Raw genomic sequence first — 18728 nt, 5'->3', positions numbered from 1 at the left:
GTTGTTAACAATGGCTTTCTGCAAACATACAGCTGATTTCAATGGTCTTCAGCAATGCCAGGGTTCCCGCCCCCCACATGCTAGTCCCTATCTAACATGGCATGGTGAGAAACTGCTTGTAGCAGCCTAAGGTTGCATACATGGCGACACAGTTCCCCTCTGCCTTGGAAGACTGATGCCTCACGGCTTCACTGTGAAGGGGTTACATCAGAAGTGGGGAACCTGTGTATCACCCTTCAGATGTTGCTAGATGACAACTCTAACCATCCCTGATCATCGGCTGTGCTGGATTGTGCCATCTGGAACTGAAGGCAAACAACATCAGGAGGGCCACAGGTTACTTAAAAGGTAAAGGGACCCCTGACCATTAGGTCCAGTCGTGGCCGACTCTGGGGTTGCGGCACTCATCTCGCTTTATTGGCCAAGGGAGCCGCGTACAGCTTCTGGGTCATGTGGCGAACCAGAGCAGCGCACGGAAACGCCGTTTACCTTCCCGCTGGAGCGGTACCTATTTATCTACTTGCACTTTGACGTGCTTTCGAACTGCTAGGTTGGCAGGAGAGGGACCGAACAACGGGAACTCACCCCGTCGCGGGGATTCGAACCGCCGACCTTGTGATCAGCAGGTCCTAGGCTCTGTGGTTTAACCCACAGCGCCACCCACTTGGTTACTCCCAATTACAGTGGTACCTCGGGTTACATACGCTTCAGGTTACATCCGCTTCAGGTTACAGATTCCGCTAACCCAGAAATAGTACCTCGGGTTAAGAACTTTGCTTCAGGATGAGAACAGAAATCATGCTCTGGCGGTGTGGTGGCAGTGGGAGGCCCCATTAGCTAAAGTGGTGCTTCAGGTTAAGAACAGTTTCAGGTTAAGAACGGACCTCCGGAACGAATTAAGTACGTAACCAGAGGTACCACTGTACATTCAACAAGCCTGTGATTGCACAAGCCATCTCCACAAATCTGCATGACATCTGCAGGTGCAAGTCGTTCTACCTGTATCTCAGTAGGGTTTGGTGCACATCTTTGTGCATGGAGGGCAGAGCTTTGGACCTGCCCTTTCAGCTGCTCACCCTCCACCACATAGCAGACTCTTCTGCACATATACCCAGGAAAAAGGAGGCTTTTTTCTGCACACCTAAGGCAATTGACAGGAGACAGGGCAGGGCTCTCTCTGTAGCTGCCCGACGCTGCACCTAGCAACTCCCATGCCAGCCATGGGGAGGTGGGAGTTCTATCACAAGGACTCCTTTCAGGGTGCCTCATTGGACAGGGCTGAAACTGTGACAAATTTATTTGTTATGCCTGCCAGCACGTTGAGGTAGCAACTAACACGCAAACCTTGCAATGGCGGTTGTTGAGAAAAGAAATGGCAATAGCTGGGCTTCAGATACATGGATGCATGGCAAAAGGAACTGCAAAAAAACCCCAGCACTGCATATGTCAAAAAGAGGTACGTTAAAAAAGGTGAAAGAGTCATGCTACAAAGGATCTAGACCAGGAGTCAGCAAACTTTTTCAGCAGGGGGCCGGTCCACTGTCCCTCAGACCTTGTGGGGGACCAGACTATATTTGCGGGGGGGAATGAATGAATTCCTATGCCCCACAAATAACCCAGAGATGCGTTTTAAATAAAAGCACACATCCTACTAATGTAAAAACACCAGGCAGGCCCCACAAATAACCCAGAGATGCATTTTAAATAAAAGGACAAATTCTACTCATGTAAAAACATGCTGATTCCCGGACCGTCCGCAGGCCGGATTTAGAAGGCGATTGGGCCAGATCCGGCCCTCGGGCCTTAGTTTGCCTACCCATGAACTAGACCTGTGACTGCTGCTGTTCTGATCTTTGCGTGTGCACACACAGAGTCAGATTTTCTGCAGTCTTCCCACCTCTGTGAAAGCACAAGAGGGCAATTATTTGATGATTTACAACAAATAAAATGCACTGTAGCATCATGGAACTGTAGAGATCCCAAGGATCATCTAGTCCAACCCCCTGCAATGCGGAAATTTCAAGAAGATCATAAATGACAGACAGCCATCCAACCTCTGTTTAAAAACCTCCAAGGAAGGAGAGCCCACAGCCTCCCAAGGGAGACCGTTCCACTGTCTAAAAGCTCTTGCTGTCAGAAAGTTCTTTCTGATGTTCAGTCGCAATCTTCTTTCTTGTAACATGGACCCATTGGTTTTTGGGCCTACCCTCCGGAGCAAGAGAAAGCAACCTTGTTCCATCTTCCATGTGACAGCCCTTTCGATATTTTAAAATGGCTATCACATCTCCTTTCAGTAACACCTTAGAGACCAACTAAATTTGTTATTGGAATGAGCTTTTGTGTGCATGCAGTGCTGGTATCTGAAGAATTGTGCATGCACACGAAAGCTCATACCAATAACAAACCTAGTTGGTCTCTAAGGTGCTACTGGAAGGGTTTTTTTATTTTTTGTTTCGACTACGGCAGACCAACACGGCTACCTACCTGTAACTAAATCTCCTCTCAGTCTTCTCTCTACTAGGCTAAATATACCCAATTCCCTCAACTGTTCCTCATAAGGTTTGGTTTCCAGATCCTTGGTCATCTTGGTTGCCCTCCTCTGCACACATGTCAGCTTGTCAATATCTTTAAATTGTGGTGCCCAGAACCGAACACAGTACTCCAAGTATGGCCTGACCAAGGCAGAATACAGTGGGACTATTACCGGTACTTCCCTTGACCCAGACACTATACTTCTATTGATGCAGCCTAGAATAGCATTTGCTTTCTTTGCTGTTGCACCATTCTTGCATGTTAAGCTTGTTAAGACTCCTAGATTCTTTTCACATGTACTACTGGCAATCCAGATGTTCCCCACCTTATATTTGTGCAGCTGGTTCTTGCTGGCTAAGTGAAGAACGTTACATTTGTCCCTACTGAAATTCATTTTGTTTGTTTGGGCACAGTTCTCCAATCTGTTAAGGTCAATTTGAGTCCCTATTCTGTATTCTGTAGCAATGGCTCCCCTTCCCAGATTGGCGTAATCTGCAAATTTGGCTAGCTTCCCTACAATACCTTCATACAAGTTGTTTATAAAGATATTGAATACCAGTGGGCCCAAGGCAGAATCCTGCGGCCTCCCACTTGTCCCTTTTTCCAGGAGGACAAGGAACCATTTGTGAGCCCTCTTTGGGTTCAGCCAGTCAACTAGCTGCAAATCCACCTAACAGTTACCTCATCCAGTACACATTTTACCAGCTTCTCCAAAAGAATATCATTGGGGACTTTGTCAAAAAACCTTATGGAAATCAAGATATATTACATCCACAGCATTCCCCTAATCCACCAAGCTTGTAATTTTTATCAAAAAAGAAATATGATTAATCTGGCATGACTTGTTTTCAAGAAATCCACATAAAAAGAGTGCAAACAGAAATGGCAGTTTCAGAGCCTTTGCCCAGCGTGGCATGTTTTTGGATTTGATATCCCGCCTTTCACTCCCTTTTAAGGAGTCTCAAAGCGGCTAACATTCTCCTTTCCCTTCCTCCCCCACAACAAACACTCTGTGAGGTGAGTGGGCCTGAGAGACTTCAGAGAAGTGTGACTAGCCCAAGGTCACCCAGCAGCTGCATGTGGAGGAGCGGAGACGCGCACCCGGTTCCCCAGATTACGAGACTCTTAACCACTACACCACACTGTTTAAAGTATGGTACTGAAATCCTGGGAACAGCTCCTTCTCCTCCTCTCCAAAATGCAATGGGGAGGCAGCCAGATGAGAGAGGGAGGTGCTTAAAGCTCCTGAATAGATTGTACAGTCATTAATGACCACCCGATCCTAAGGAATCTGACTCACTCTAAGGTGCTTCAGTTTGGAGGGTTTCATAGTCCATGGTTTTGCAAACTAATAAAAACTTGTCTGGAATCCCATTTGGATAGGAAGCGTTAGGGAGAAGTGTTTTGCTGTAGAAAAACAGCTGACGGGAGCAAAGGTTAAGTGCTCCCTCCCTTTGTTGTGATATGATGCCCTCCTAGCATCATCAAAAGTGGTGCCTGGGCTGACCCTGAAATATAGACGTTTGGCTGGAAAAAGTATACAGAGAGCCATATGAGTTTTCCACACAGCGTAGACTAAAGCCTTCAGGAAGAAAGCCGCCCTCTATAATTTGTCCCATGTGTTATATTCACCACCAGAACATTTAACAACATGGTATGGCAACTACATTTTGGATAAATATTACAGTTTCAGGAATTTGGCTAAATTTACATGATTTCCCCCCCTTAAGTGTTCGAGAGAGAGAGAGAAATCACCTGTATGATGAATCTGCTTTGACCAGTTAAGGGAGATTTTTTTAATGTGAAGCTGTATCCTCAGCTAACCTTCTAGCTGTTGCAGTCTATTGGTTGGAGGGAGATCATGCAAACTTCAGCATTCAAGCTTGTGCGCAATACAGACAAAGGGAAGGAGAGGAGCTGAGTTTTGACTTTAGCATATCTTCACGGGAATTAGGAAATAAGGGGGCAGGGGGGAAGTGAGGGAATAAGCAACATACCTTTCATCTCTCTTTTTTAAAGGATAACGCTGTAAGTCCCAGCCCCCCACCATATGGATTCAAAAACTAAGGCCATTGTTTAGCAATGACTGCCAATGAAAGATACCTTTTAAAGACATATTTGAAAGTTAAGTTTTTAACTTTTAAAATAATAAAACCATTTGCATTGTGTGTGGGGTTTTTTTTTTTAAGTCAAATACAGTGGACCTTCTAGTTACGTACCGCTCTGGGTACGTAACTTTCAGGTTACGAATGTGGCAAACCAGGAAGCGTATACTTCCAGGTTTCACTGCGCACGCATGAGCAGAAGCACTCTGTGTGCCACACACATGCGCAGAAGCGCTCAACTGCGCCGCGTGCACAGAAGCAGTGTCTCTGCCCCGGAATTAATTCACCGTATTTTTTGCTCTATAAGACGCACCCGACCATAAGACGCACCTAGTTTTAGAGGACAAGAAAGTGCACAGCACCTCTCCAGCAAAGCGGGAGGAGAAATGGAAGGAGCTCCGTTTCTCCTCCCGCTTTGCTGAAGGGGCACTGCGCAGAAGGAAAGCTACGCAGTGCCTCTCCAGCTGCGCAGCGAAAGCAGCCATCCCTCTTGCTGTTCTGGCTTCTGGGATAGCCGTGCCAAGCCTCTTCAGGGCAGGGGGAGTGCTCCTCCCGTTGCACTGAAGAGGCTTCGTGCGACTATCCCCGAAGCCAAGAGAGCAAGAGGGATCGGTGCGCACCGATCCCTCTTGCTCTCCTGGCTTCAGGGATAGCTGCGCAGCCTGCATTTGCTCCATAAGACGCACACACATTTCCCCTTACTTTTTAGGAGGGGAAAAGTGCGTCTTATAGAGCGAAAAATACGGTAATTCATATCTGGAGGGTCCACTGTACAGTCGTACCCTGGATCCCGAACAACTTGCGAGTCAAATGTTTTCGCTTCTGAATGCCAAAAACCCAAGAGTGTTCCAGTTTGTGAACATTCTTTGGGACCCAAACGACAAACAGGGCTTCCGACTGGCTGCAGAAGCTTCCTGCAGCCAATCGGAAGCCGCACTTTGGTTTCCGAACGTTTTGGAAGTCCAAACTGCTGCACAAGGGGGATAATTTTTGTCAGGCTTACAGAAGTGGAGGGAAGGGGTAAACAAGCACATATCATTATACTTATAAAATCCCTGTATGTGGTTGTTAACCCCACGATTAACATAATGTCTACTTCAGCCCTTAAAGGTCACCAAGTAGCAAGCAAGCGTCCCCACCCACAAACCACACCAATCTGAATACATAACCAACTAACAACTTTTGTGTATGTGCTCTGCACATGCCAACTCATTGAATTCCCAAAGATACTTCTTCACTTTTTCTCAGCAGTCGGGGGTTTAACAGAAGCAAATTTGCCTTTGGGCTTTGAATGACGCCTGTCACACGTGCCACTGTGGTGCTTTAACTACATCAAATCATGCTGATTATAGTAAGACAAGATACATATTTTTAAAATAATCCTAGGCGAAGAGAACGCTCTCTCTCCCGATTTCCACGAGGACCACAGCACACAGGTAGCGGAAGTCCAACTCTTTCCTCCCTCATCACGACGCAATGGGATTCCCCCCCCCCATCGCTAACTGCGGTACCATGCACTGGAGAGAGGTGTTTCCACTGAGTTCGTGGCTGTGGAGGGAAGTGTCAAACCACTCCTTCCTGGTGAGCAAACTTTTTGAGTTCTCCAGAACTCTCCCTTTTGCTAAACATTCAACCTGAAGATGAGTTCTGGAGGACTTAAAACACTACTTAGTACATCCCCCCCCCCACCCCAGATTTTAGGCATAGCTGTCAACCGTCCCTTTTTTTGCGGGAAATTCCCTTATTCCAGCGCCGTTTCCCGCTGCTATCCCGGATTGTTGGATATCCCGTAAACTGTCCCCAGGACAGGTGAGGCTGCTGATCCCTTATTTTCGAGGCTGCTAATCCCTTACTTGCAAATCTGAAAGTTGACCGCTATGATTTTAGGTGGTCCAAAGAAAGATACTGTGGCTTTTGAATTTCATCTCGTGGAACAAATACACAATCTCTGGCTGAGCACTGAAATAATTCAGATTGTTCTCCTGTTCTCACCATATCTGCCTCTATTCTAGTTCCAGCTCAGGGAGAGAAAAAAGGTGAGTCATATCAATCAGCAGGGTTTTTTGGGTGGGTAGAGGGGAGACACCAGTTTAATACCTTGCAAAATAAGCAGAAAACTTTTAATAAAAGCAATTCAACTTGCTTCCTGTTTAGCTTAAGCACCTGCGAAAACCACAAAGAACAGTATGAAAAGGCCTCTTCTCCTCCCTGTTAACTTTTAAATTTTATTTCAATGCTGCAATGTTGCCAGTAGGGATAAATATTTTGGCAGCACCAGGCAAGAATGAATTTGTTTTAAGCTTACTTACTTTTCTATTTAGTTTCTGCCATTAATAAATGGAAAACTGCATTTGCAGAGATTGAGGGGCGGGGCAGGGGGAATCTTCTTTGCCAGAATAAAACTGGAATACCAGAACTCGAAGCCTCCTGCCCATACTTCTATGCATGATTTATATATTCTGTTTCAGATCCTACTTCGTCCGAATCAGTCATCCCCAACCTGGTGCCCTTCAGATGTCTTGCCATATAACCTCCACCTGGCTGAGACTGAGATTGGCATTCTAGTCCAAAACATCTGGAACACAGAAGGTCTGGACAGTAATCCTAACCTAGATGATAAAAAACAGCAATTTCTGTTTCGAGCATGTTTAGGGTTAGGAATACCCACTCAAAAGAGTATTAGTCAACCGACAGTTCCAAACTACTTGGAACTTTGGAGGTGAAAGAAACCTTACAAAACATTTACTTAGGAAATATACCAAAGGAAACAAAATTTCCCTGGCTATCAGCCTGGGGGAGAAAACAAACAGGCAATGTGTATGCACATGTACAAACGCAGCCGAAATTGGGCCAAGCATTTAATGATATTTTTCTATTGTCTGACCCTATACAGAAGCTTCTTTTAGAAGGGGCCAAACACAGAACTTCATAGCCTAACAAAACTGCAGGCTTCTAATGTATCGGCTAAAAAAAAAAGAAAGGAAAAAAGCCAAGACACTTACTTAATTTGCACGCTAAACAAATTCACTTAAACATCTGGCCCAAGGCTGGCTGGCAGGTCCCAAATGCATCTTTGAAAAATCTGGGCAGCAGTTACCTTTTCCGAGAAATAAAGCACACACACTAATTTGTTTGAGAGACTTTGATCACGCCAAGACACCTGCAACTGTACAGTGGTACCTCGGGTTAAGTACTTAATTCGTTCCGGAGGTCCGTTCTTAACCTGAAACTGTTCTTAACCTGAGATACCGTTTAAGCTAATGGGGCCTCCTGCTGCCGCTGCACTGCCAGAGCACAATTTCTGTTCTCATCCTGAAGCAAAGTTCTTAACCTGAGGTACTATTTCTGGGTTAGCGGAGTCTGTAACTTGAAGCGTATGTAACCAGAGGTATCACTGTAGTTCTTTGGAGCTTCAGCACTGCTGAAGGATTGGGTTTGTGGAATGCCTTTGCAAGAAGCTGCTGTGCAAGGAGCATGAAACCTTCTATCTACCCCATCGAATTGCTCCCCCAAAGCAAAGATCTGTTAAGGGCCGCAGTGGGTTACATAACCAGGGTTGCCATCACGGAAAACTCACCCATGCCCTTCCCTCCTCATGCTGATCATTTGTCCCTATTTATTTACGTTTTAGAAGAATATTTGCATCATTCATTTGCACTGTCTAGTCTAGCCTCTGTGGACCACAACTCCCAACATCTCATGCCAGTTTGGCCAAAAGTCAGGGAGTTGTAGTCTAAAACATCTGGGGAAGAGTACCACATTGGCTACTTCTGAGCTAGTTTGTAAAGCATCACACTATAGTCTATTGTAAAAATTAAAAAAATGATCAAAATATGACAGAGAAAAGAGGTGTTTACAAGGGCCCTGGAGAAGGAGTAAGCAGTGTGTGTCTATATAGCAGGCTCTTTAAAAAAATAGCAGAAATTGTGGCTTGCACCTTTGAAAAGCTAATAAAATACAGTGGTACCTCGGGTTACATATGCTTCAGGTTACATATGCTTCAGGTTACATACGCTTCAGGTTACAGACTCCGCTAACCCAGAAATAGTGCTTCAGGTTAAGAACTTTGCTTCAGGATGAGAACAGAAATCGTGCTCCGGCCCCATTAGCTAAAGTGGTGCTTCAGGTTAAGAACAGTTTCAGGTTAAGAACGGACATTCGGAACGAATTAAGTACTTAACCCGAGGTACCACTGTAATACACAGATTTTAACATCTCTAAGCAGCAATGTTGGACATCTGCCAGGGCATGGAGCCCACTGCCAGAACCACTTAAACTGTTACTTTACATTTTACACTTCTATAACTAAAGTTATGCACTTTACTTAACGCTCAATTAGCTTCATAATAACATTCCTATTAATTATTTTTTGTTGCAAACCAAAAGGGCAGAAAAGCACGACTAAAGCACACACACACACACACACACACACACACACACACAACTACTCCCTCTGAACACAAAACACCCACCAGCCACTCCCAGGGACAAGACTTGAATTCAGACAGGTGCGGAAAGGAGGATATCAGGGCAAGGGCGGCTGTGCAGGGCACCTACAGGTGCCAACAGGAAAAACATGCTAGTGGGTTGAATGAGCTCTGGTGGCATGCAGGGCTATGCAGGAAAAACAAAACACCGAGGGCTTTCAAAAAGGTGCAACTAATAAGGTAAAGGTAAAGGTACCCCTGCCCGTACGGGCCAGTCTTGACAGACTCTGGGGTTGTGCGCCCATCTCACTTAAGAGGCCAGGGGCCAGCACTGTCCGGAGACACTTCCGGGTCACGTGGCCAGCGTGACATCGCTGCTCTGGCGAGCCAGAGCCGCACACGGAAACGCCGTTTACCTTCCCGCTGGTAAGCGGTCCCTATTTATCTACTTGCACCCGGAGGTGCTTTCGAACTGCTAGGTTGGCAGGCGCTGGGACCGAGCAGCGGGAGCGCACCCCGCCGCAGGGATTCGAACCGCCGACCTTTCGATCGGCAAGCACTAGGCGCTGAGGCTTTAACCCACAGCGCCACCTGCGTCCCGTGCAACTAATAGGAGCACTTTATTAACCCCAATTCACTTTAATTACAATTCCACCTAAGCTCCGGGACAGGAGCCTATTGAAACAAAACAGCGTGGTAACTTAAATAACCGGATAAATTATATATATAAAAAAAACCTCGGCTGAACTGACACACAATCCGAAGTTAGGGAAACGGCTTTAAAGAAAACCCACACTGCCCACTTTTCAAACTGCTTTTGTCGTGCAGGCTCTTGCATCTATAGCACAAGAAATAACACAAGAAACCCAGCTGATCAGATGAAAGGTTGATCTAACTCCGCGTCCCGTTTTCCCAGAACCATCTTCCAGGTGCATTCAGAAAGCCCTCTGCTGTTACGTGCAGCGTTCGAAAGTCGCCAGGTGCCAGTCGCATTTTTCTACCTGGCTTTCGGCCTCTTGCGACCAAGTGAAGATGCTCAGGTGGCAGGATGACGCCTGATGTCTCCACCATCTGGAGGTGCCATGCCTGGAGATCATTGGGTCTTGATCGTTTTCACACAGTGGCAACACATCCCGTAGAATTCTATCCATGATATTCTATCTGCACAATCAGAATGAACTTCAGGAACCCAAAAGTGGTATTGAAAAATACGGCTTTTGAGCCACCTGGCCCAAAAATGGCAACCAGGCGTTATGTTTTGGCGACTGTAACCCTGGTTTAAGGAACCATATAGTGCCGGGGTTATATATATGAGTTTCTAACACTGGTTACATGGTAAAGGTAAAGGGACCCCTGACCGTTAGGTCCAGTCGTGGCCGACTCTGGGGTTGCGGCGCTCATCTCGCTTTATTGGTCAAGGGAGCCGGCGTGCAGCTTCCAGGTCATGCGGCCAGCATGACTAAGCAGCTTCTGGCAAACCAGAGCAGTGCACGGAAACACCATTTACCTTCCCGCCGGAGCAGTACCTATTTATCTACTTGCACTTTGACGTGCTTTCGAACTGCTAGGTTGGCAGGAGCAGGGACCGAGCAACAGGAGCTCACCCCGTTGCGGGGATTCGAACCACCGACCTTCTGATCGGCAAGTCCTAGGCTCTGTGGTTTAACCCACGGCGCCACCCGCGTCCCAGTTACATGGTAGACTGCCCTTGAAGCTGGACGTTCCATATTAGCCAGTGATAGGCCTCCTCTCCTAGGGAATATGCTTTGAACCTATTTCTAAGCAGGTGGCCTTTGCCAAAGCTTCTGGGAGCGAATTCGAAAAAGAAATGAAATGCATGCTGTACCTCTTGCAACAGCTGCAGAGCACAGGAGGATCTGAGCAGGAAGAAGCACAGTGCAGAAGAAAGGGTCTGGCCTGAAAGCAGAAGGTAGATGGGCTGCCATGTATCGATACCCTAGGCTAAGTCCTAGCTTGGAACAGGTGTGTGTTGGCTGCACGTCCTTTTTATTGCACTTGTACAAAAATAAGAACCCAATACCACATCCTATTATCAAGCATCAAATGTCCTCCAAGCACCCTGCGAGGTTGGTTAGGCTGGCAAATAACAATGAGCTCAAGGTCACAATGTCGGCTTCATGGCTGAGCAGATCCAATACGCCACGAGCTACACCTCAGTGGCTCCCAAGGCCTGTGATCAACTGCCTTAGATGGAAGCGTGAGAACCATCGAACCGCTGGTGAGGCTTCTCAAGCCATCCTCTCTCCAGCATTGCAAAATCAACTCACCCCCCCTCCCCAAACACACACACTGCCTCAGCCTCCACAGCAGCTTAGATTCATTTCCTTACCTGTTCTCTCTTTCTGTTGAGCCTGAACTAGGGCTGGGTAATAATAATAACAACAACAACAATAATAATAATTATTATTTATTTATTTATTTATTTATTTATTTATTTATACCCTGCCCATCTGGGCTGCTCCCAACAGAATATTAAAAACACAATAAAACATCAAACATAAAAAACTTCCCTAAACAGGGCTGCCTTCAGATGTCTTCTTAAAGTCAGGTAGTTGTTTATTTCCTTGATATCTGATGATAGGGCATTCCACAGGGTTGGTGCCACTACCGAGAAGGCCCGCTGCCTCGTTCCCTGTAACCTCACTTCTGGCAGTGAGGGAACCGCCAGAAGGCCCACGGAGCTGGACCTCAGTGTCTGGGCTGAAAGATGGGGGTGGAGATGTTCCTTCAGATATTTTTCAAAAATCGTGATATATCACAGCTAAACATCGCAATATAATAATATATCATGATGTCTGAAACAAGGATGGAGCTATGTAGTGATATTGGGTGGCTCCGTGGTATTACCTCCATTGTGATTTTTATTATGAAACTGATATCACGATATGGACTTCAAATTGGGTTTGGACAATATATTGATATATCGCCCAGCCCTAGCCTGAACCATTTCTTCATTCTTCCATGTTTACATAGTTGTGTAGTCTTTTCTTGCTCTTCTTCCTGCTGCTCTAATTTTAATCTGGAAAATTAATTCTCCCCTCAGCCTTCTTTTTCCAAGAACTCTAGTTTACACAGTTACCACTTTTGTACAATCCCCTTATTGTTTTTCCCCTCCCCTCTTTGCCTCTGTCACAATGCTCTCTGACTCTCCCCACTTCCTCTTCTCTAACTTTTCTCAGTTTTTCTCATCAAGCAGCGTTATCCATTTATAAAACACAGGCTATCATCTGCTGCTCTGCTTTTGCATGCTTCAATGGTGGTGCGTTCAAAAAAGATTTCCCATTCATTTTACAGGTCCCCAAAGAAGTGCTACTGGTGTGAAAGAAAACAAGGAACCTGAAGCAAAGTGAATGGCTTTGTGCAACAGAAGCCAAAGGCTTTGTACACTGACACACATAGCCTTGCAGCACACAGGGGCCATTTTTTTTCACAGCGTGCTTTTTGTGCACAGAGGTTTGCAATTGTACAAATCTTCACGCAATAATTGCACTTAAAGCAGAAGATGCCATCTGTGTTGTCCCCAGTCACTCTGGGCGGCTTCCAACAATGTTGAACACAGTAAGACATCAAACATCAGAAACTTCCCTATAGAGGGCTGTCTTCAGAGGTCCTCTAAAAGTCAGATAGTTGTTTATTTCCTTGACATCTGATGGGAGGGCATTCCACAGGGTGACCCTGCCTGTACATATATTGGTACACAGAGGTGGCTGCTGCTTCCTTCATAGACAAGTGAAACGGGCAGAAGAAGTGGCACAGCCTGGCAGCATCTGTGGACATGCCCCAGTAGGAGTGATCCGAGAAAGCCCTCTCTGGACTCAGCGAGAATGGCAAAGAAAAAGTGATTTATAGGGACGCAGGTGGCACTGTGGGTTAAACCACAGAGCCTAGGGGTTGCCAATCAGAAGGTCAGCGGTTCGAATCCCTGCAATGGGGTGAGCTCCCATTGCTCGGTCCCAGCTCCTGCCCACCTAGCAGTTCGAAAGCACGCCAAAGTGCAAGTAGATAAATAGGTACTGCTCTGGCGGGAAGGTAACTGGTGTTTCCGTGTACTGCTCTGGTTCGCCAGGAGCGGCTTAGTCATGCTGGCCACATGACCCGGAAGCTCCCTTGGCCAATAAAGCGAGATGAGCGCCACAACCCCAGAGTCAGCCACGACTGGACCTAATGGTCAGGGGTCCCTTTACCTTAAATGCGCTATAAACATTCTGCCACCAGATGGCGCTATGGAGTCCCGTTTTCTCTCTCTACCTGTTTTCCCTGTTTAAATTTACGTGTTTAACTGAAACTATTGATGTGTCTAGATTCAGCCTCTGTGTACCTATATAGGCAGTAAGTGCTTGAGAAGTGTAAGAGACCAAACGTAAACGTTACTGGCAAACGAACAGTGCAGGACAGGGACAACACTCCAAAAAGGCACCCACGCTCTGCAAATTATAACACAGTGTGGTGGGTGATCACTCAGTATTTGCAACTCAGCCTTTCCTCACAACACCTATTTACAGTGCCTTGTCACTGTTCCTTTAGGGTCACCAGATCGCCATGCTGACGGCAGTGTTAGTGGAAGCCACAACTGGCAAAACACGTCAGTCAGAGCCTAGTTCCTAAAAGCCAGATGTTTTGGACTACAACTCCCATCACCCCAGACCCATTGGCCATACTGACACACGGGTTAATGGGAATTGTAGTCAAACACCTGGAGAGCATCAGAATAGGGAAGACTGCTAAATAAAATAATCTTCTTGATCCTTTTCTCCATGACCCAGGGTCCTACAAGGACTAAATCTCCTTTGACTGGCCATTTCTTTCCAGTTCCCAGAACGGACCTTCCTGTACCTCCAACACTTGTGAAATTATGCTGCGGTCAGACTTTCCCTTTTGCTTACTCTTTCTTCATTCCATCAGTTCCCCAGGTCTCCGCCTTAAAACACCACTCACTTTTTGTCCAATTTCCTCCAGCTACCTTCAGTTTCTTGGTCTCCTTCCCTTGTACCCCGGCTTTCCTCTCCTTAAACCACACTTAGAGTCTTATTCAGAGGACCTTCTCCCACTCGTCCCTTTCTCTCTCTCAATTCTCTTTTCTCAGCTGGGTTCCTTTACTGAGTTGGGTCCCTTGATTCAGCCATGTTGCCTCCAAGATTGCAACCCTCTAGTTCCCTCATTCTTGTGAGACTAGTTGACAAACCTACTTCTGTAACTAAGGTCTGGGTGAGGTTCTAATCCCTTGCCAAACTGACAACTTCTCCTTCCCCCACAGAAACTGAGCTGTATAGATGTATAATCTATGAAGCCTGAATAGTTGGGGTGGTTATGAACATTCTGTGCTGCTGCTTCAGCCAATGAATGTCACAGGCTTCACCACCAGAAGCACAACACGCTAAAGAAGTTTGCGTTCTTCCCTATAAATAGCATTATTGCATAGATCTAGCAGTATTTATGTGAATCCAATCATACAAAGGTAAAAGTAAAGGTAAAAGTCCCCTGAATGGTTAAGTCCAGTCAAAGGCGACTATGGGGTTGCGGTGTTCATCTTGCTTTCAGGCCGAGGGAGCCAGTGATTGTCCACAGACAGCTTTCCGGGTCATGTGGCCAGCATGACTAAACTGCTTCTGGTGCAATGGGACACTGGGACGGAAGCCAGAGCGCACGGAAACACTGTTTACCTTCCCACCGCAGCAATACCCATTTGTCTACTTGCACTGATGTGCTTTCGAACTGCTAGGTTGGCAGGAGCTGGGACAGAGCAACGGGAGCTCACTCCATCGCGGGGATTCGAACCGCTGACCCAGGCATGTCTCATTACAGCAGGAAATGCTGATTATTTTGTTACATGTGCCTATAACTAAAAAACCCCCACAGGTTGTGGATTTTCACCACTGTGGTGACAAGGACATTTTCTTTTTAGAAGGAGTGGGTAGAAAAACACTAGTCAACCTCTGCATTGTCAAGAATCAGCATATTATAAAACATTCTGAACCCAAATATTATTTTGCACAGTTAGGGACAGACCACAGGACAACGTCTTGGGAGTCACTGATCCAGTTTTTGGGTTGGTGCTCTTTCCCCCATGTCCTTTCTGGGTCTCAAAGTGGGACATGCATTTCCCCTCCCCCAACCATGTTGTCCTCACAACTACCCAGTGAGGCAATTTTGGCTGAGAGTGTATTTCAACTTGGGTGCCCCCTCCCCCGCCCAGTCCTAGTCTGAGCACTACCCTGAATTTTCAGAAGAATATGCAAGTTATTCACCGAGAAGGACAGAGGCCACAGAACCACCCAACTGGTTCTGTGACTTGTAAGTGCACTTCTGGACTTGTTTTTCCTCCAAAAGCACCCCCCCCGCCGTCCGCTGGAAGACTGCAATTGAAACTGATGGAAGTTTCAAAAACAGCTTGTGATACGGCCTGGGGAGGAAGGAGGTCCAGAGGAGGGGAAAAAAGAATATCTGATCCTACCAGTTATGCCCCTTACACCAAGCCCAGCAATTGTCTGGATGCTGGGAAGATTTTCTTCTTACTCTTGGAGCAAAAAAGGGTTTAAGTGAGACACGTTTCCGACAGAGACAAAGAAGAAAGCAAAATCAGATCGATGCCCAGGGACTGAAGAAGCAAAAGGAGGCACACTCTAGCTTATGCCATTGGCCAGAGCTCCATGGAGCACTGAGAGTCTTAATCTCAGAGTTGTGGGTTCAAGTCCCACACTGGGCAAAAGAGTTATGCATTGCAGGGGGTTGGGTTCGATGACCTTCGTGGTCCCTTCCAACTCTACAAATTCTATGATTTTTGTCTGCATCCAAGGAAGAACACCATGACAAAGGGGAGACCAACCTGGCTCCATTCACCGGCCCCTGGAGGAGCTGCAACACTTGCTTTCCTCTTCTTCGCTCATTTTGCATTGCATCTAATTATACCGCAAGCTCACAAGCAGGCCCTTGTGCTCTCTTTTAATATACGTGCAGGGCTTAGAAATTTTTTTAGGCACTGTAAGTATTGAAATCAGTAATAGCATTTCAGAGCTAGCAAACTCCACTAAAGGAGCAGCCACACCTGCAGCACAATCCTAGGCATGCTTACACAAAAGCACATGTAATTTAATTCCCACTAAATTCAAGGGGCCTTACTCCAAAGGAGGCACGATTGGACAATAGCTGTGTATAGGATTGCAGCCTTAAGTCTTTTGCATTAGCCAATTACAATAACAGTTCAAGGTTCTCCCCCCCCCCAGCTGTGTGTGTGTTGAACTACAACTCCCATCACCCCTAGCTAGCAAGGCCAGAGCTCAGTGATGATGGGAGTTGTAGTCCAACAACATCTGGGGACCCACAGGTTGAGAACCGCTGGTGCCACAACAATAAAACATGCTTTCATTACCAAAATATTAAAATCCTCATCTTCTCACAGACAGGTAAGTTCACCAGCACACACACACACATACAAACTTAACCACCAACCTGAATATTAATTGTTCCCTGTTATATGCATCTTTTGGGCGACCTTGCAAGTCAGAAGCTCAGCGCTGTCCTAGCGAAAGTCTCATGGTACAATCGTCCTACCCCAACCACGACAACCTTAAACACACACATAACACTCATATTCGAAAAGAATAAAAACTTACTGCAAAAAGAAAAACACAGACCTGCGCTGTCTTCAGCAGTAGGAGAGCTGTCACGTCTGAAGCTCACCTCAGCTTTCAGCTGAGTTTCCTGTCACATGGCCACAAGACACCACACTTCCCCACACTGCCTCTTGCTAAAAAAAACCTTGCTCCATCTACTTCGTTTCGACTCGGAGAATATTTATACCTCACGTTATTATGCATCCCATTTGTTTGCATAATTCTGCTATCTTTTGTTTGTTCCGCTCAGAGCGCTCTAAAACTTAAAAGGGTAAACGCAAGGAGACAATTAGGAGTGTTACAGGAATGGCCCTCCGGTCAGTTCAAGGCCATATTAAAGCTTGCACTGTGTGTGTGCATGCATTGAAATCTTTTGTGGTGCCACACTGCTGACTCATTTAAACCATGCTCTGTCTGTGGCCTGCTGTTGGCAGAGGGGACAGGACCACACAAATGTGAACGAGCACACACACACACACAAACATTTCATTCCTCCCATTAACTCCATCCTGTCATGGAAGCTTTTCTGCAGCAGAGTATTTTTTCCCCTCTCCCTTTCACTAGATCAGTGTTTCCCAAACTTGGATCTCCAGCTGCTTTGGGACTACAACTCCCATCATCCCTAGCCAGCAAGACCAATGCAGACCCAAGTTTGAGAAACAATTGCACTAGACAGTTAAAAATTGCTTATAGGTAGGAATGTAGCTACCGAGCCACTGTATTGCGATCAGGGAACACGGACTGTGGTGTGAGCCACAGGAAGTTTTGAAAGAAACTCATGCAATAGGAAGAATCAGCAAAGGTTTCAAAACAGACATTGAGCACAGAAGTCCAACCCAGCCTTGACTATTTAAAAATGGAGAAAGAGCTTTAGGTAGGGGTGAAGTCCAATTTACCAGTGTGGCGCTGTGGGACACAGGTGGCGCTGTGGTCTAAACCACAGAGCCTAGGGCTTGCCGATCAGGAGGTCGGCGGTTCGAATCCCAGTGACGGGGTGAGCTCCCGTTATTCAGTCCCAGTTCCTGCCCACCTAGCAGTTCAAAAGCACGTCAAAGTGCAAGTAGATAAATAGGTACCACACCGGCGGGAAGGTAAACGGCATTTCCGTGCGCTGCTCTGGTTCACCAGAAGCAGCTTAGTCATGCTGGCCACATGACCCGGAAGCTGTAAGCCGGCTCCCTCGGCCTATAGAGCGAGTTGAGTGCCGCAACCCAAGTTGTCCGCGACTGGACCTAACGGTCAGGGGTACCTTTACCTTTACAAAGGGGGGTAGTGCTTTTTTGCTCAGGTTCTGTTTTTAGGGTTTCCATAGGCATCTGGTTGGCCAACATGAGAAAAGGATGCTGGACTTGATGGGTCTGATTCAACGGGTTTTTTTCTTTCCTTCTTAATTTTGGAACGGAGGCAATAAGAGTCTCTTTTATACAAACACAACTAAGGTTTTCCTTTGACTAATTCATGCAGATACAACTCCGTTAATGCCATCTTGGCAAACATGAGCTTGGAAGACCCCCCATCCCCTACCTAGAACAGGCTAGAGGAAAAGTACCAAAATCCCATGGAAGATTACCACTGGAGATGTAGCAGAGTTGATAAAAAGAAAGTTAGCAGGCAGTGATGCAAACTGCAAGTAAAAACCACAGGAAGTAGCATGGGAGGTAGCATTTACACAGAATTTGTAATGCAGAGAGGTCCTATAACCATTTAAAGATGGGCCAAAGGAGGAAGGTGGCACTGCTAGATTTGCATTTACAACCTCATCTCTATTCACATGCAAAACTGTATCCAGAACGAAGCAGTTTTATTCATTCCGCAAAGTACTGAGCAGCCACTGTCTCAGGCTCCTGTACTGAAATATTGCATTTATATGCATGGCAGTACTGCCATCCTACCAGGCTGAAAAGAGAGAAAAGGTGGTTTGTCCACCCCAGCCTTCGCTGACCTGGTGTGCTGCAGCTGCTTTGCACTACAACTCCCATCAGCCTCACCTAGATGGGAGTCAGAGTCCAAAGATAGCTGCAGCACAGCAAGTT

At 46.4% G+C, this 18728-nt stretch overlaps 1 protein-coding gene across 4 annotated transcripts in view; it reads right to left on the bottom strand.

The window, feature by feature from the left end:
* The window catches only part of WIPF1 (WAS/WASL interacting protein family member 1), a 62981-nt gene that overhangs the window by 27302 nt on the left and 16951 nt on the right, over nucleotides 1–18728 (bottom strand). The window contains exon 1 of one of the 4 annotated variants that reach the window (XM_079980160.1): nucleotides 16717–16831. The exons of the other annotated variants lie outside the window; for them this stretch is intronic. The gene's annotated coding sequence lies outside the window, so the exon portion shown is untranslated. Of the gene's footprint in view, nucleotides 1–16716; nucleotides 16832–18728 lie in introns of those variants that run through there. 4 annotated transcript variants of the gene reach the window in all.

The sequence above is a fragment of the Podarcis cretensis genome, assembly GCF_951804945.1.
Source record: "Podarcis cretensis genome assembly, chromosome: 1".
NCBI lineage: Eukaryota > Metazoa > Chordata > Lepidosauria > Squamata > Lacertidae > Podarcis > Podarcis cretensis.
This window is presented reverse-complemented; position numbering and strand designations above follow the sequence as displayed.